The sequence below is a fragment of the Chelonoidis abingdonii genome, chromosome 19 (genome assembly GCF_003597395.2).
Source record: "Chelonoidis abingdonii isolate Lonesome George chromosome 19, CheloAbing_2.0, whole genome shotgun sequence".
NCBI lineage: Eukaryota > Metazoa > Chordata > Testudines > Testudinidae > Chelonoidis > Chelonoidis abingdonii.
Genome location: NC_133787.1, coordinates 26,953,128 through 26,973,381, shown reverse-complemented (window position 1 = coordinate 26,973,381; position 20,254 = coordinate 26,953,128). Strand labels below are relative to the sequence as shown.

Here is a 20,254-nt window from a genome sequence, read left to right as displayed (position 1 = left end):
TTCATGGAAGGGGCCCCCAAAATTGCTTTGCCCCAGGCCCCCTGAATCCTCTGGGTGGCCCTGCTGATTGCATAACATACCATACATGATATACTGCTCCAGGGGGCTTTGTTGCAAACTGCATAACTTTTTTCATAATTGATTAAGGCTGAAACCTTCCCTAATCATGTAAAAAGAAACAATTATACTTATAAATATATAAAGTATGACATTACAAAAATCAGCAAATTTGAGGGTGGTTTGTTTTCAATATTGGAAAACTAAATCCAGGACTAGTTCAATTCTATGTCCTAATTTATTTTATTGTCCATGTTACGTTGGGAAACAAAAGGAGTTCCATTGTTGACCCACATCTAAGAATGGTGATATATTTGTATCTCTGAAGTTTACATTTCTATCATGATCTCTTAGTTTAAATAAAATTAGACTCTGATTCAGAAGAGCACATAAGCACCTGCTCAGCTTTAAGCACAAACTTAAACACTTTCCTGAAAAGAGATTTTTTTTGCCTGAACTAATGATGATTACATTTATTTCTTTTAATCAATTTGACTAATTTTAATTGACAAAGTGTAAAGATTCGTCATTTCAAAGGCTCTCTTCCGCTTATATAACTAATTTTAAAAATCAACTTGTCCAATAATTGGAAGCCTATCAGTGCAATGACACAGCTCCTTTTAAAGAGGACGTCTGAACATAAAGTGCAAAATTCTGTTATTTTCCAAATATGTGCTGAATATCTCCAGTTGTCAATCTAAAAGGGGTATTCAACATATTAGCATTTAAAAATGTTCTTTGATTTTCTTCTTTCAGAATGCTTAGATATCTGATAGTCCCAGTTTCCACCTACTATCATAAGATGCCTTTGCGTAAGCTACAGCATTACTGAACTCTATTGGGGTATGGAGACAGCCTGGAGGTTTCATGCATCAATGGAGTTCATCAGTACTGGTGGTATTACAGCATGGTATATGTTCCAACATCACTGAAAAGCAGCAAACAAATTGAAAACTGTGATGCAAAGGTGAAACTATATCCATAATTTTCTGCCATTCTAATTGTAAATGTCCCAGTTGAACCACATACTGCAAAGAGAAGATTTCAAGATGTATTCCTAGGCACAACAGATCAATTTAAGAAGGATGGGAGAGTGAGTTACGGTGGAACACCATTTTGTATGTGATTGCTTCATCATTTATCAGTTTGCATCAATATCATATTACTTAAAAGTTGGATTTTGTTGGTTATTAATTAACTAAGATAGGAATTTATTAAAGCACAGTATAAAGTTATTATTTATTATTTCTATCTGCACCTGTTAACTTGCATGCACCTAGCAAAATAGAAAGACAACAGGGACCTTGATATTTGGAGCCTACAACCTAGACAATGTGTAGCCACAGGCGGGTAACAAGAAAATAAAGAACTTTAGGGTAGCATCTAAGATTACCCAAATATCCAGTTATGACCAGTGCACAACGTGCTGTACTGAAAAGATGAGCTTGAGGGGTATCTAATCTGACCTTCAATTACTGGTTATATATTGATCAGACTTGTTCTCCAGGCTACAAGTTCTAACTGGAACTGGAATATGATGAGGCTTGTAAGGATTAGATTTTTATTAGTAGATGTCAGTAAATGTTGATTTCACCATACATACACCTCTACCTCTATATAACGCTGTCCTCAGGAGTCAAAAAATCTTACTGCATTATAGGTGAAACCACGTTATATCGAACTTGCTTTGATCCACCGCAGTGTGGAGCCCTGTCTACCCGGAGCACTGCTTTACTGCATTTTATCCGAATTCGTGTTATTTCAGGTCACGTTATATTGGGGTAGAGGTGTACATAAATCAACAATAATATTTTCATCTAAAATAATTGACATTTACAGTGAAAGTAAAAATAATATTGCTTGAGAACATATTAGCATTTGATTTAAGGATATTTACCTTATATATATTAATATGTGGTGTTGACAATGTGTTTTAATGTTTATAAAGCTTTAACTTTTTGAATCTCAATGTCTAATGTCATGAAATAATTATTATCTGACTGATCCCACCCCCACAATTTCTCACCACTTTAAAAATTTAAAATCAATAAAAATAAAACAAGTTTAAAATCCATAATTTTGCACAACTGTGAAAATCAATAAAAAAAGAAAACATATACTTTCCAATCAGACACTGATATTAGCCATTCAAACTCCTTCAAATTCTCTGAACCTCTTATATCTGGGCTTGAAATCTTGCAAGAATGGTACGTCTCAACAATTTACATTATTACGTCTTAGGCTAACATTTGCAAAAAAAACATGCACAATTGGAAAACAGTGAGGTAGTCAGGGTTATGCTCAAATGATACTCTGTTCAGGTTCACTGGAATTTTGGATGAAATTTGAATTGATTCGTATTTTAGCTATATCAGTTTGCTCATTCTTAATGACAGAATGATAGGAGGATCACATGCAGTATATTTGGCATGCTGGTACATATGTTGGATTAATCTGACAGCATCCTGCCATTTCAACCCACTATTGTCTACTCCTCACTAAACGGTTATTAGAGTCACTACCCTGGTTCCAAATTATTTCCAGTAAAGAAAAACACAAGTCCATCTTGATTAGTGAGCCAAAATGAGCTTCATGGTAGCCATAAGCGACTAACTAAAGGCAGTATATCACCAAGTAGATAAGGACTGACTCTTTGCTTGGTAGAAGTACTGATCTGAAAACTTTGCCTTCAGCCAGATCCACAAAGATCCATGAAAATCCAAAAGGATGATTTGAAGAAATTCAACTGTTACTAAGGGGCCATGATTAATTTATTCATGTTGAGCTGTACCTTATGCCACAGAAGTCTCACTGAAGTCAGTGGAACTTCTTGTGGAGGTAAAATTACTAAGGGAATCAAAAATTAGCCTAAAGTAACCATACAGCTGATGAAAATGTTGCAATTAATCACATGGAACCTAAACATTAAAAAAAATAATTAAAAAACCACCAAAAAACTTAGCCCTAACTATTCAAGAAGAACTTTTTTAAAAATACCAGTTAGAACCATTTGCTCTTAATACTATTATTATAGGGTTGTATACCAAAAAGAGGAGACATGTTTACTTAAAATCCTTATATCATAAAGTTTATTAGTTCAATTATTAATTAATTAATTAGCTAAAACCAAGGCATAATTGTTGAATTTCACATTTATAGAACAAATTAAAAGTTGTCTGAGTTAAGAAATAATTGCCTTTGAAATTATATATTTATGTGTTGAAATCACCTTAAGAAAAACAGAAGGCTTGAATCTGAGACTAATTATCCAGGGACTAATTATAGTTTAAATTATTCTTTGAACAGTATTTTTTTTACATTGGTACTAACATTTTAACATGAAATTTTAGACTAAGTTTATACAAAATACATTTATTTTGTTTGTTACAAGTCCACATACAAAATTAAATTAGTGGGTGAAAAAAGGTGAAGGGGATAACATAGTGTTCATTCATTAGGGGCAGCCAAGATCTTTGAGATAATTACTTTCAATCAAGGTGCGGCCAACCATTTAAATTTATGACTTTATGCCAAAACATGTGTGTATTAATACAACAGTTTAGCATTCATGGAAATAGGGTTTAGTCTGATTCCAATAGAGCTATCACATCTGGTTTACACTCAACTATGATTTATTCTAGGCAGAATGATATGCATGCATGTAACTAACTATTTAACTTAACCACTGAGACTCAATATGTTTCTGGATTATTTTATTTGAAAGTACACACCAGTAGACTAACTGGGATAAAAATTACATTCCAACAACGGTTCTGTAGCATACGTTTATGCAAAAGCAAACAGATAATACTTATTAACAGGTATTACGCAAAATTTATGACCACTGAAATGCAATACATTTGAAGCATCTCTTCAGCACGGGTCTGGAGAAAGGTAACAGGATAAGCATCTTTTTTATGGCCCAAATTGGCAATGACTGTAGGTCTTTAGAGTAGCATTTGAAATGAAATCATGCTCTCAGTCCTGTTCCAAGCAGACACAATGTCCGTATGATAAAATCTCAGTTGGTGCCCCCAGTTGCCAATTTCATCAGGGTGACCGAGAGTTCTATGTGTACAGAGGATGAAGTAACCTCTTAGATCTAGACTCTCCCTAGAACAGGATTGAGCCATGCTTGTGCAGCATGGGGAAACTTGCACTGTCGGTGCTGTACATGTCTGATAGATAAATGCAGCTGAGTTCTTAGTGCCATCAAATTGTCACCTTGCACAAACCTTAAAATTCTGCAAATTGTATTTTAAAAGGATGTTGAACTTCATTCTTTCTCTATTTTATCCTAGCCTTTGAACAATGTGGTCCCTGCCTCCTATTGGCATCAATGGAACCTCTGCTACTGAGAGAGCCAATATGGTCTCTTACTTCTCCAGTAACATGAAATCTCAAATGCATTTACATCTTAGATATATTGATGTTTTCTACACTTGGGTTCATTCTGTTTAAAATGTATCAGCAGGAGTTCTGTTCAATGTTGTTTGCTCTACAATAACATTAATTAATCTTTAGTGAGTGGCATACTTAGTTCATAAGGTTGCTACTGTATATATGCCCCATTGTGGTATGTTTTATTTTATTCTTTTTGGTGATGAGCTACAAAGTCATCTTTATAACAATAATTTATTCTTGGAAATGTACAGTAGTGTTTGACCAGTACTATTTCAGAAAACCTTGCATCCTCTTTTCCATCCTTCATTTAATCCTTGCTCCTATAATCCATTTAGATTGATTTTTACTACTTCAACTCAGTATCTATTCCAATACAATTAAGAACTTTGATGAATTCTTTAGCTGATTCAGAAGGCAGAGGATTCTTGTTCATTGCAAAAGTTTGAAGCAACAAACTAGAATTTGTTTAAAACAGCATTTTAAAACTGAGAGCTAAATTACAGCTCCTGGAGCCAGCTGAGCACTGTGGGAGCTGGAGGTTTGGAAACCACTACACCATCCAGCCAGTTACAGTAGAAAGCATTATGTCTTTGTCAAGCAGAGGAAGGGATAATGCCTTCTTCCACAAAGGAGCCAGCAGCAGTCCTGGCTGCTCCACTTGATATCAGCCTCTGAATGTTAGCTGGTTTGCAAGGTGTGGAAGCACTAAAGATGAACCAACCACACCTTGTGGGCCTTTGAGCACCACTGGCAAGGTAAATCATCCACTTTGACAACAGCTAAGGGCATTATGGATGCTATAGGTGCACTGGGGATGGAGAAGGAAAGGGACTCTGCACCCATGTATGTTGGTGCAGGGGCAATCATCATTTTCTCTTAAATGATGTAGCAGCTCTCTCTAATCATTACACACTACTATAGAATAACTTGTATGATTTATATTTGAAGTTAACTGACTGATATGATTTAATGAGACCTTGTAACTATCATTAAACTGCATCCATGAGAATTTCTGATTTTGCAATCATATGCTAAAATTTCTGTAAGTCATCTAAACTTCAAGTTATATGTCTGATTTTCAGCCCAAATAGAGACAAAACACTGGAATCAGAAATTGTATGCATAGTACTTACTACAGATTGATTTACAATTTCACATGCCAATAATTAACATTTTCAAATCAATACTTTGTTATATGCCATTTCTGCATGTTATTAGTAATGGCTTATTTTTCAAGTATCAATAGGGTTACCAGATAGCAACTGTGAAAAAAAAGGGTCGGGGGTGGGAGTAATAGGAGCCTATATAAAAAAAAGTCCCAAAAAACAGGACCGTCCCTTTAAAAATGGGACATCTGGTCATCCTAAGGATCAGTTATATATGTTTTTGAATTCTGACTCCCAAAGTGTTTTGCAAAATGACAGCTGGGATGCTGTGGGCCAAATATTGTTTTCAGTAACACTGATGTAAACTCAGAGGAACTCTAATGACACCAGTTTACATGAGCGTAAATAAGAGCAGAATTTGTCCATTTGAATATAAAATGCATGGCTGTTTCTTATCTAAAGTGTCTTTCGGTCTTTTTCAAATATCCTCCATCACTGGGAAGAATATGCTAAGATATTATCCAAGTATTATCAGTAATTTTTTATCATATTACTTTTTCTCCTCTGTCTGTACATTTGTTTCCTTTCCCATAGCATGAGCTGATGCTTTTTTTGGAAGACAGAGGAAGAAGACAGCAAATCCGTTAAAAATCATTGCTGCTGGGAGAATAGATACTATTTATTTTACACCTAGACTCCAGCTGTGTCAGTCCTCATACAATCTAAAGTTACATGATTTCAAAACTTTGTACTGAACTCCAAGGTGGTAATATGATGCTGAAGGTAACATGATCCACTGACTAGAAAGATGTTAATCCTGACAAACTGCCTGAGCATTAGCCTGAACCACAGCTAGATTGAATTCTGTTTCCCCTGAGAGGGCCTGCAACGCTGGTAGTAACAAAACGTCTTTTCATAGTGCCTTGAGAAGCAGATGGGCCACAGAAGTGATTTAGAGAAGAGCATCAGTGCCCTCTAGTGCTCACAAGTGTAATGCCTTTGAAAGAACAATTACGAAATTTCGAGTGCCCCAAATTTCCAGCTACCGTTATACATGAAAGAAACAGATTTACAGCTATAATTTCTTTACTACCACAGTTACCTCAGAGACATTAAACTACATAATATCCAGTTTAGTAAATCTTGGAGGAATTTGATATAAATTCCTTCTTGATTTCATACTTCTATAACTTAAAAAAAAACAACACAATTTTTAAACTGATCCAGAGACCATAACAAATATAAGTACTGTAAAAACTACATCCAAAACTTGAGATCTTTTAGTCAGATAAATCCTCTAATTTATAAATGTATCAAATATAGTCTTATAACCATCTTTTAATGACTTCAAACTATTTAAACAAAACCACAACAAAAGGGTTTAGTAATCGTGTATATGCAGTTTTGGAGCACATTATTCAAAATGAAAAAAATAACTATACTTTCTTGGATAATGTTTTGGAACCCCCTGATCTTCAACAATATAACTCAAATACACAATTAGAGACTCCCCTCTACCCTCACCTCTGCACCCTCATGTTACCGGGAGAATTTTAACAATATACACTTGATACAGTCAATATTGTTCAACTTATTAGTAGTATCATTGAGAAAAAAAATGAATGCGGAGACTAGTTAGGCAGTGAAATGAGATGTCAGTACTTAACTATAAAATGAAGCCCTCTTAAATCACATGCATCAAGGGCAGATCCAAAGTCCATTTAAGTCAGTGAGAATACTTCTGTTTACTTTAATGGGCTTTTAATTGAGCTCAGGAAAGGGAACGTGAAAACCAAAGTGCCATTTAAAAAAAAAAAAGTTGTCATGTTATTAGAAATTGCCTATAGATTCTGAGCTTTAGATACAAATACCAAGGCTTTGCCACCAACAGATATGTAGTATGTTGCTTAATGGTTTCAGTGGAAACAAGTGAAAATATTAGCTCTCACACACTAACATCTGATGGCAAAACATCTGATTCAGAATGGATTCAAATAATTTTAACAGAGACACACTAAGCAAAAAAGAGAACTAATCTTTAAAGAAGTTTGCAATTGCATTATATTTTTTATAAAAAATGGCTCAATATCTGAATTAAAAGGAACATTCTTTTAAGAATACTGTAGTAAAAATATGTTTTGCTTAATCTCATTATTTGTTTAAATGATCTGTGGAAAATGTAGCCTCCTAAGCTACTGCAACTCCAAAGTGGATACATATATCCTGAACTGAACAAAAGGCAATACTTCAAACTTTATTAAAATAGTATGCTAATTGCACTTGAACTCACGTAACACATAAAAATGACATGTTTTTGCAGAAAAATCATGAAATCCTTTCTACACTTATAACTGCTTGCTCCAAAAGTGTTGTGCAACAGAAATAATTTAATTTTATCATCCAATCTCTCAATCAATGTTTTTCTATAAAGGTCTTCATTCAAAAATTGCTAATCACAAATTGCAATTACTTATCCCATCTATTAACAGAGTTTATTATAATTGCTTCTGTAATAATGATCTAGTCCAGATCATCATAATTTTTACAGACAAAAACACTTATATAAGCAGACTATGTGTATTTCAGCAAAGTTTAAGCTGCTATGAAAAGTCTACAAATAGCATATTCCAATCATACTTATTTCTTCGTATTAGAGCACCAAGATTCAGATTTAAATACAAATTCAATATTTCAACCAGAAAATCCGAATCACAAGGTGATTTCTAACTTGTTTTCCTATAGAGGTCTACATTCCTTGGTAAGATCTATAGTCCTTTGCTTTGTAACTTTATTGTTTTGTTCTCCTGAAATAGCAAGAGAAATTGCTTTGGAAGAGCAATCAGAAACTTCTGTTTCCTAGGGTTTAATACGTAGAAGAAATGTGGTAGGGGGAAAAAGGCTTCTTCGAATAAAGATATGAAGCTTGGTTCCTTTGCTCTAGCTTGCATTATTCTCTCTCCTGTTCTGTATTGCTCATCTCCCAACATCAAGAAACCTGCTGATGTTGTGCTATAAAATTTTTGCTCATAAGAAAACATCTGCATTTGCATTTCCATATTAAAAAAAATCCAAAGACCCAAAAGATCATTGACTTGTGTTTCAAATCCCAGTGGAAAAAGAATTGATTTATGCCCACTTCAGATTAATTATTGCAAAAACCCCTAATTAAATACAACATGTATTTCTTGACATTTTAACTGGACTAGAGAAAAAATGTGATATTTACCTAGGAAACCACATAAATCTGGAAATATTGCAAGCTTTAAAAAAATAAGGATATTGCCTGCTTCACCAGACATGTCTCAGCATCTCTGCTTTGGTATTATTTATTGCTTTTTGCATTCAACAGTTTTGTTATTAAATAATTATAAATATTTGACTTCTTAATAGAGGTTTGATGGTCTGTGAACTTCTTATATCAACACAAATCAACAGGAAGAAAGTCCTTTCCAATGAGTTACAAACCATTGGAATGTGAAAAACAAATGAACTTCCCCCAAATTAAAGGCTATTTTCTGAATTAGTGACTCCTGTTGCTAAAGAGAATCCTTTGTCGTAGATACTTCGTTAGGTAATCACACTGTGCTCTTTTTAGCAACGGTACAAAGAGGATTCCCCAGTATATGCTAACTGGCTTATTTCAGTCCTATCCTCGCCAAATTCATATTTTTAGAAGGGTAGATAACGTATGCGCATATCTATGAAAGGTAAAGTCATTTACTATGATGTCAGATTGCAATATGTGCTCCTGGAGGATTACACAGGAAGGGATTTTATTCTAAAAGTTAATGGTATGTATGTGGACGTGCAGTCTTAAAGCTGCATCTAGTTTACCTCCATTGAGATTGTGATTACATATAGACTATGATGATTTTTAGACTAACCCAGTGTATAGATACCGAGTTAGTATCTTGTGACTAGTGCTGCATGAATTTAAAAACAAGCAAAAAATCAAAGTTTTGCTCGCTTCCCTTCCCCTCCTCCCCTTCCTATTCTGGCGAAGGCATCTTTCATTTCATGCACTCCTATTTTCGCTCGCATTCTGCATATCCATTTCATGATTGGGAGCTACGATGGCAAGGGAAAAGCTGCTTTTCACTTCGTTTCTTTTAATGCCTGCTTATCCGGAGGACCATTTTTTGAACGCTCGCACACGCAAAGATTGAAGAAAATACTGAATCGCAAGGAGATTTCTTTCCCCTCCGGAACGATCACTTCTTCCCCCTTTGGAAGCCAGTCAGCTCCAGCGGCACCGAGCTGATGCAGAGAAACGCAGCCAGATTTGCTCCGGAGCTAGGGAGAAGAGTTGCCGGATGTGGCTTGCGCTTGTCCGGCGATGGCTCCAGGATCCCCTTGCACGGTTTTCCCAATACTCAAGCCCCCCCAACGCAAAATCAAGGGGTCTGTTTTGGGTGTGCGCGCCTGCCCGTCCCCTCCAGGGGCTCGGGGCGCTCCCCACAGCACAGATCTCCTTAGCCTTTCGCTGCTGTCAAGTTTCTAGCGCACACAAAGGCATCCTCCCGGCTCGGCTCCCTCGGCCACTGGGCAGGGGAGCCCTAGACAGCGCCTCCGCTTCTATCTACCACCAGAAAAGCTCCTTCTCTCCCCCTCCACCCCGCAGCTCCTCTCCTGGCAGCAGCCTTCACCCCTCGCCCCACCCCACCCCCAAAATGCCCATCCTCAAAGGCGACCCCAGCAGCAAAAGCTCCCCGCTCTCCCGGTGCAGCGAGGTCCCGGCCCCGACCCTTACCTGGGAGTCCAGCCGGGCTGGCTGCTTCCCTTGTCACCTGCGGCGGAGGGCGAGGAGGCAAGTCCCATTCACAACTAGACACGGAACAGACACCGCAGCATCCTCCGCCTGTTACGCTCCACTGGCGGCGGCGGCTGAATGAGGCTCGGAGCGAGCGGCAGGAATTAGAAGCGGGGGAAGGAGGGACGGGCGGAGGGAGGGGGAGCGAAGCAGGGTTAGAGGAAGGAATAGGCTGGAGGCTCCTGCTTCTTCCCGGGCTCTTCGCGTGGGAAGCGCTGAGGAGGAGCCTGGCGCCCCGTCCCTTGGCCCAGCTGCCCCGGGGGGATGGCTGCGAGCATGAGGGGTCTTCTGGGACCCTGGCTCCACCCCGCCCCCACACACTCGGGTATTGGGGGCGAGGCCACCCACTCTGCCGGGACTGCCGCTGGGGCCACCCGCTAACCCACTGCTCTGTCTCCTCCGGCGGGGGGGGGGCACCTAGGGGAGAAAGGACTCGGTGGCTACCGAATAGGGGACCCCTGGCTGTGGGGGGGGCAGCCGCACCCCAGCAGGGGACCCTGATTGGGGAGCTCTACCCCAGCAGGGGCCCCCGATTGTGGCGGGGATTCCCAGCCCAGCAAAAGAACCCCATTTGTGGAGGGAGCTCCAGCCCAATATGAGCCCCTCATTTGAGGGGGGGCACTCCTGCCCCACCCCAGCCAGGACTGTTAGTAGAGCTGGGTGAATCCTGGGGGTGTCGACCCCATCGACTGCTATTTTTCAAAGTTACACATTTTCCTAGAAAGTTTCCTCAACATTTTGCCACTTGGCAAGCCCTGGCCAGCTCTGCTTGGTAGGGCGGAAGCCGAGTGGCCCTACCATCCAGGGACCTCTGCTGGGGAGGGGTTTGCATGACCCCCTGCTCTAGCGGGTGAGGTGGAGCTAGAGATAAATCCCTCTTCCAGACCCCTCTGTCCACCATGTCTTTAGTTGTCTGAGGACTACTGGCAGTATTTTCCCCATAACCAGAGGCAGGGACCATGGGCTTCATGCCAGGCTGCTCAGTGAACAGCAGAAGTGGCTGAGTCTTTTCACTTTGTGGACCTCCAGAGAAAAGTACAGCCAGGCCCACCCTTCAAAAACTAATGGGAGTGGCAGATGTCTCACTCCCCACCCCCAAACACACACAGTTAGGAACCAGGGGGAGATGACCATGGCTCAAGTCCTCCTTTTCCATCAGCCTTAGAACCAGAATGGTGCAGTGAAGATCTGTCTGCTCTCTGGATTCCCAGTGAATGCAGTGGATAAATCATCCCCTTTCCCTGTCACCTATGCTCCAGCAGCAGCAGACCATATCTGTCCACCTAATATCCAGCCACCCAAAAATAAGCACAGAAGAGGCAGTTGGGTGGTCTCTAATCCCAAGAATTTACTTTAGTGTTTGGGTTGGATCCATCCACTGGAGCCTTCACTGGGTGGAGATAATTTGCCCATGTCTCAGTCTGTTCCACATGTTTTCCTCAGCTACACTCACATTGTTCTGTGACTTTATAGCCAGACCCCCAAAGAACATGACTCCTGTACTTTGTGGTTAATTCAGCATTGCCAACAACTCTATGCAGAGGGGAAAAAAATGGCACAGGCACTATCATTGGAGAAGGAATAAAATGTGGAAGGGGGCAGCCTGGTAAGCAGATGGACTAAAGCACCCTGGGCTGGAAGGGACACAATGCTCCTGAGCTCAGCAGATTAAAAGCTACTTCCTCCTGAGTACCATTGGTCTCAGGGAAAGAGCAGGGAGCCTCAGGCACTCTGGGTTGGTAGAATTAGGTCCCTGGAGAATTAAAAAAAATATACCGTATATTCAAAGGGCCATTGTGAGTTGGAGATTCAATTCACAATCCCATTGGGGCAGGGTTACCTTTGTAGGGAAACAGTTTTTAGGGAGTATGAATGTTTTAAATTATATATGGAGTAAGATCATCTGATATTATGATAGCACCTGAAAACCCCGTCCAGACTAGGGCTCCATTGTCTGGACACTTTACAGACAAGTAACAGGGAAAACAGTCCCTGCCATGCAGTGTTTATGATCTAGGTGAGACAGGATACAAGAAGTGAAAGAAAAAGATAAACATCTTGGGGGTGAATTGAAAGGAGTAAAAAGCTAAGAAAATATTATTTATTTACTATTTTATTTTGATTGGAACAGTGTTTTCAGGTGGCAGATATCTAGTGAGGAGCAAATTTGTTTTGTGGAAGAAGTGGTTTTGGGGAAAGTTTTATAAGAGCAAAGTTGATGTGGGGAACTAAGTGAGAGGAAGGTGTTTTGAGGAGTTTTTGAGGGAAAAGAGTTTCAGAGAACAAGTGATAAGAATGTATTTTGAATATGCTTTGTGAGGGAAATTTGTCTTGGGAAAGGGAAGCTGTGAAGAAGTAGGAATTTTTTGTGAGCATTGTTTTGAGGAAAGGAAGCACACTGTGAGATTTTTACACAAGTAAGAGTTGACTTGAGTCATATGAAGTCTGGTCCCATATACAGAGCAGAACACAGAGTTTACTTTTCCTCACAATGGGACTGATCTAACTCCCCCTTAAGTTAATGGGACTCTTTTCACTGATTTTCATGTGAAGTGGATTAGGCCCTAAATCCTCTGGAATTATTACATGGAAATAAACAATTGTTTTCCTTTGAGTATATACTGTAGTGACTGATACTTAGTGTGGTTCTGCTGTTGTCTCTAGGGGCAACTGAATTTCCATTTGGCAAAGCTCAGAGCTGGAGACTTTGTTGGAACATGTTTTCTTCCCTTTTCCATTGCTAGTTTTGGGAGCACAGGTGGAGAGATGATTGTTGAGATTTTCTTTTTAAACTACCAAGATCAGATTTTTCTTGACTATAAAGGAAATGTGAAAGCAATTTCAATCTAATTAAGCATACACAAAAGGTACTTGTAATACTCTTTAGTCAAAGAGCATATTGATCTATAATGTAAGGGTGCATTAATTCTATTCAAGAATCATGTTAACAAATGAGTGTCAACATTGGATCTGGTGATTGGCTCAAGTTTGCTCCCTGCTTTCTGAGCTAAAATTTGAAAGATTAAAACTAATCAGATGTTTCTATTAGATTTGTCTTGCGTGATCCTGTACCTATAGCAGTTGTAGTTGGAGGGTCCCATCCTGCAGGAAAAATTAAGGTGAAATTCCCATCCAAATCAATAGAGTCCCAAGCTCAGTGTTGCCCTTTGTGTATTCAATAGCATCAACAGTCAGCAGCCAAACCTCAAAACAAGACATATTAGGTCAAATTTTGTTCATGATTAGAAACTGAAGTCAGTGGTTTGCATGGATATATCTGAGGGCAGAATATGACAAATTAGTATTAGCCACTCCATGGTGTATAAAGAAAGGAACAGTTCCTAGTTACTATGTCACCATTTCAGGAGATTTATTTTGGAAGGGCCACATCTTGATATCCTTACTCAGGAAAAACTCCCACTGAAGTCAATGGGATTTTTCCTGTTTATGGACCAAGATTTGGCAGATAGCTCCAAAACACAGAGTCCAGCCTAGACCAAATACTAAAGGGAGATGTACAGGAGGCAAGGGAAGAAAAATCCCCCGGGCCACAGAACAGCAGAATCTACACCGGCTGGATGGTTAAAATAGGTTCTTATGAATCCTACCCTCATGGGATGTAGCATAGGAGGATCCACATGGATTACCCAAACCATGCCTTCCCAGCCCTGCCACGTACAGGGCTCTGTGCCATGCAATGTCTTTCCATAGACCAGTGCAGCTGCTTAGGGAACCTTCCTCCTCATCCATGAAGGCTAGGGCTGAATGTTAGGAATTGTGCATTGTGGCCAGTGCTCATTAAATTTATCACATTTAACTAGAAGAAAATTTGTCCAGAGATGACTTCCTCGTGCAAAAGTTAGGAGTGAAAAAGTAGCAAGTGTCTGCTATGGACATTGGTCTTGATCCTGCTCAAAGTGGCTATGAGAAAAGAATAAAGCCCATAATTACCATTTGCATCTGCTAGAAACCTATTGTCAAAATACAGTCAGTGTCAGATATAAATAAAGGAAGTTTATGCATATTTTAAACATTATTAAGCATTATTTATTTGTACATATGTGTATATTTCAGTTAGGAACATCTGTGATAACAGATCTGAAAAATTTAAGAGATGGTGACTTTCTCTACTGTGGGTTTAAATGTACAAAATCTGGAACTGGTTAAAAATCTGTTGGTTGCATAGTAAGTTAACACAATTTATCATTTGAAAATAAGCTAGCTGATTTGTTTTGTAAGCACCTGAAGAATTACATGCAGCTCTGCTAATTTAATAATTGTTCTGGGAAAGTGAGGACTGTACTTCAGTTCATGAAACTTAGCCCACACATTCACAAAAGAAAAAAAAAACAAAACAGCCAACCACACATTTCAGATAGATCTTTTTGATGAAGCCAAAATGATTGCTTTGCTTCTAAGTTTAAAAAGTTAAAACTGGAATTAAAAAATTTATAACTGGACCTATGTTTAAGTCTGCTTGAAATGGTTTGAGAGGAATTACTGACTGATAAATTTAAAAAGATTCAGTTCAGATAAGCACTCCAAAAGTTCAAATGGCTATCCCATTTGGATTAGTTGTGATTATTCCTGCATTCATATGAAAGATTTGCCTCTTTTCCTTTTTTTCCCCACCCTTCTTCTCTAGTCCCCAACAGGCCACTTCCTCCCTATGGCTTCAAGAAACCCTCTTTTCCTTTTCAGTTACCTATAAGAGTCTTGCAACTCCCTTCACTCTTTCTGCTGGAAAGTATTAGAGGTTTAAAAGCAACATGAACAGGGTTCCTACATTGCTAGCAGCAGGAGTTGGAAAGAGCTCAAAATGGGGAAGATAAGGAGCAGGTGAGAGAAAAGGTAACCGAGGAGTTAGGATAGCTAACAGAAGATAATATTGACCAAAATTACACCTACAACTTCAGTTCAATGTGGTTTCACTGAAACAAAGCAGAATTTGGTTCAGTGTGAGAAACCAAAGAGCAGCTGGGATTGGAGAAGCAAAAAAGAAGTATTCTCATGAGCCAAGAGGTAGGAAAACAAAATAGCAACAGCTGCAGCAGCACAGTGAGAAAAGAAGAGCCTAGAGGGACAGTGTATTTTAGCAAAAGTGTGCATCTTGGTGGGAGGGACAAGATTAGAACTTAATTCATTTATTTCACAACTGAAAATTGGCAGCCCTCAGAAAACATCCAATAGCCACAGCCATCCTTGCAGCTACAACTATCTTCTTTCAGGAGATATGAACTTTAACTATTGTTTTTTTTTGAGAAAGGTTGAAAAAATATAGAACAGATATCAGGTTAAAAAATAATCTCATTAAAAACAACTGATATAGAATCTGCTACCACAACAAAGCTTGCAGGTCTTGGTATTTCTCTATGGACATGAGGGTGAAGTGTGGGACCTTGAACATGAGAGTATAAAAAAAGGAAGAGAAAAGACAAAGGGTCTATTTTTTAAAGGGTGGGGGGAAATGAGGATTAGGGGAAGGAGAAGAAACAAACTTCTGATACAGAAAATATTGTATTTCTAACTGTACATTATAATCTTTCCCCTTTGTGATTTACCAGTTGAATACTGCACAAGTGTCTTCTTGTAAGAATTAAAATTGTAATGATGAATACTGACCTGTAACAGGTACTCCCAAAAGTGCATTCCACCTCTATACCAAATGGCACCCTGGAGTAAAGTAAATGGCTTGCATATACTTTCATTCTGGTACATCAGTGACTAGAAGAGTTTGTTTTCATTCCCCTCAGTGTATCACGTTAGTGAAAAATTGTCCAAATCCGGAAAGAAGAAAGGAAAAAAGTAAGATGGAGGGGACATCTCCTGTTGAGCACAAGTGTATCTAAGTACTGAGAGTGAGTTCACAGTGGACAGTGACTCTTCATCCAGATCACAAAAGGAAGAGACTTTGGTATTGCCTGCATCTCAATGTAAAAATCATGGGATAATAGTTTTTTGTTTGTTTGTTTGTTTTTAAATGACATCCTGAATGAGTTATTTCTCTCCACCCCAGCTCCCCAGCCATGCCTGTGGTGGCGGTGTCCAGCCTCCATCTCCACCCTGCCCACCCCAGCCAGGTCCAAGGCAACTGTGGTGGCAGTGCCCAGCCCCCCTTCTTCCATCCCACTCCCCATTTATGGGAGATCAAAGGCCCTGATCCTGCAAACCAATCTGTGTGATTAGACTACTGGGGATGACTTTAGCAGGACACCATGCAGATATAAGGACCCACTACTAGAAATCTAATTACAGAACTGGGGCTCAAATTTGTTCATGTTTTAATGGAAGAAAAAAAAATCTTTCTGTGTAGAGATCCTTTTTCAAACGGCAATTATCAAATGCCTGTTTAATGGAAAGTCTTGTTTTAATTATGACCTTGGCAACAGGAGCTAAATCAATTTATAGCATCAGGAGATCTGGCTCAACATGTGCTGAGCACAGCTGACTATGGCCCTTTCCAGATCCATGATCTTTGGGCCCATCCTGTACTTATTCAGTCCCCAGTATGGTTTAAGGCGGATCAAAATTAGGCAAGCTTGCTATCGCTTGGTAGGAATTTCTGAGATGCAACAGCACTTTGACCATGTACTCTTTTTGTTTCTCTCACCTCTACTCTCAACACATCTGTCAAGTTGGGGGCTAAGTAGGTGTTGGCATAGTCAGCTCCTATGCCAGTCAAATTCCCTCATGCCAGAAGAATCCGCAGGTAAACATCTAAGCCACTTTTCTGCCTGTTTTATACTTCAAAACACTCAATGCAGTTGATGCATCTAAGGATCTGACCCAGAATAATTAATTAAGCTGGGTTATTTGTCCTTACAGGACTTAGACTGAAACACATTTACAGAGAATGCCATTCTGAAGTAAGTGAATTTGTTTATATTGAAGTACTGCATGCAGAGGATATATATACACACTTCACTGTAACAATAGTCTTTATTACTTAATATCTATACAGCACAGAAAAAATAGAAGAAACTGAAATGGTATGTCAGATGAATCTCAAACTTTTAAATGCATCTGTGTCTTTTGCTAATGGGCTTTTAGGGATACAGGTCAGAAAGCTAGATTTCTTATTTAGACAAGATATGATTTACAGTTAGGAACTTGAGACTCATTTATTCCTGAACCCACACCTTAAAAAGAAGTTATCATCACCATTGTATAAAGAGAATTTACCTTGCAATGCCACTGTGATTAAGTGGGCAAGCAGGATCAGGTCCTTACTGAAATTCCAGATCCTGGCTGGAGTGTTTAAATGACTCAGGGACTTGGAGGAAATAATTTATATAATTCATTTTACAATAAAACGATTGTCCAAGGAATCATTTCAACTTACTAGAGAGCATACACAGTTTGAACATAGACAACTTGACAGAAAAACGACATAGCTTAATCCTTAGTACCAATATTTGTGTTCTAATTTCACTTCTGAGCATCATTTCTTTTGTTCAGCATGTGCTATATAATTAATAGCTTTGCTTATTCTCACTTTTGAAAAAAGGATATTTACAACCTTTACAGTTTGACATTTCTCTGTTTTCTTGTGCTCCATTTAAGGAAAATGTGTGTTATGATTGACAAATGATGTTTTTTTCAGTATATAGTTGGAATATGTAACTTTAGTTTGCAAATAGTCCAAAATGTGGCCAAGTAGATTTAAGTGAGAATGATGTTCCTGTAATTTTAGTAGCTAACCCTTCTGTACTGATGAACACCAGGCAGTCATGCTTATCTAGCACAGAGATCTTTCTTCATTTACTGCCCGCAGTTTGAGATAGTCAGTCTTGCCCAGCATGCACCTCAAGTATTTCAGATTTTTATTGTGATTTTTGTATATGTCCCTGTGCTATTTCTGCTACTATGAGTCAATAGCTACTTATCTACCCATACAAGGCCATAATCAGAGGCACTGTTATACTGGTGTATGAATGACCATATTGCACATATCTCAGTGCTCTATCACAATTGTAGCTGTCGGGTAAACAATTATAAATGGAGCCATTTGTTTATAGCCCAACAAAATGATAAAATGATAAAGCTTTAGCTATGATTTTTACTTTAAACCATAAAGTTGAACCAACTGAACTACCAAAACTGCATTAACATCTCTTTGATGTTTTAAACAATCCATAGCCACTTCCATCTAATAAGCTCAAGTGAATAAAAAATGGATATACAAAAAAATAAGTTTGCTTTGCTCTTTAAACTTCATAGGGCTATAATTCTTTAATACTGCTTTTATCATTAGATATAAATATTATTAAACATTATAATTTAAGTCACATGAGATAACTAAAACATTAGATGATTTACATAATGATCAATCAGAAAACAGGAAAACAGTTTGTTATGAAATGTAGAAAAATGAAATGATCTATGTAGCTTTAGTAAAAAAACTCTTCCATTTAGTTTTGAAAGTTCATCGATCATTGGATGCAATATAAGATTTAGGCAAAACTCCCATGTGTAATAAAGCACCAATTTGCTTAAATTTATTTAAAGAGACTGGTATTTATTCAGCATTTGTGGCAGATTTTTTTTTAAATCATGTTCCTTTTTTTTTTTTTTAATTGTCATATACTAGTTGGTCAAGGGGAACAAGTGACTCCCTGAAAGTGAGAGGGCTGGATGAAAATGACAAGATTTGTTTCAAAGAAGGTAAGATGTTTTTATACTTAACTGGTGGATGTAATAGAGAATCTAGCAACATAGTTTCAGTCTCTGACTATTAAAGGGTAAAACACCTTCTGCAGTTACGTTATTCAAAAATCAGCACAAGCAATAAGGTTCCAATGTCTGGAGGCACAAGATATAGAAAGTTCAGAGTTCTCATTCAAATCAATAGGAGTCTTTCCACCAACTGTTGTGACCTTTGGATCTGGTCCTGTGGTGTCTGCAATCCCTGACATGGAATAGTGCCCCAGGCTGGTTCTTTTTTAGTATCACTCAGGCAGTGTTGATGTAAAGACATGAAATGGCCATTAGATCTTCAGCTAGGTGGTCCACCAGCCAAACATGCATGTATGTATGCTGAACCACCATCACATACCCACACAGATCTAAGGTCACACCACAAGTCACAGGGCAGGGCTTCTACTACTCTTTGGCCTGGTCTGGGAAGATTCTGTCCTCTACAGAGCACCCATTTGGAAGGGGACAAACAAAACAAAAAAACTACTCAGATTTTGTGACTAAGGAGAATATTTGGGGCTAAGAATGAACTTGAGATGAACTAAAATGGAAAGTTAAGCAACTAACACAAAATTGAAGTTGGAGATGATTGTTGTACGGCATTTTCATGGGGTGGGGCAGACTAATCGAACAGCTGAATTTATCCATTCTTCATCACTGAGTAAATGGGCTGCTGCTATTTTCCAGGCATTTATATAAGCAGGCCAAGAGACTATACAGCTTTCAAAAGCAATTTTTAGTAGCTGTTCTTCTGTTGTTTTAGTAATTTGATGCTTTTGGTTATTTGTTTTATTTAGTTGGGAACATTAGTTATCGAGAAGAAAAACAAAAGCTGGATCTCCTGATGATTCAGTAGCGGAGACCTAGGACATCTTGCCTTCCATTTCTCAAAATGAGAAATTAAAATAACGAAAAGCCTTAAAACATCAAACAATGTCTGACATTTTAAGCATATATATGGTGGGTATTGGTAAATGGTGGAACACATTTTCAGGCTACTCAACTATGCCACTGAATAAAATCAGTGACGAACCTCCGTCCTGCCTGAAAATTCCTGTATACTGTATCATTAAAAAAAACCCTAGAGCAATTTAACATTTTCTTGTCAACTCAGGCCTCTTTCAGGTTTCACAACAAAAATAGATCCTGTATGGGTCACACAAACAATTCACCCAGTTTC

At 38.5% G+C, this 20,254-nt stretch overlaps 1 protein-coding gene across 2 annotated transcripts in view; it reads right to left on the bottom strand.

The window, feature by feature from the left end:
* Positions 1–10,541, bottom strand: part of CDH11 (cadherin 11) — a 100,331-nt gene extending 89,790 nt beyond the window's left edge. For both annotated transcript variants that reach the window (XM_032768115.2, XM_032768116.2), the window contains exon 1: positions 10,318–10,541. The gene's annotated coding sequence lies outside the window, so the exon portion shown is untranslated. The remainder of the gene's footprint in view (positions 1–10,317) is intronic.
* Positions 10,542–20,254: the final 9,713 nt, after the last annotated feature.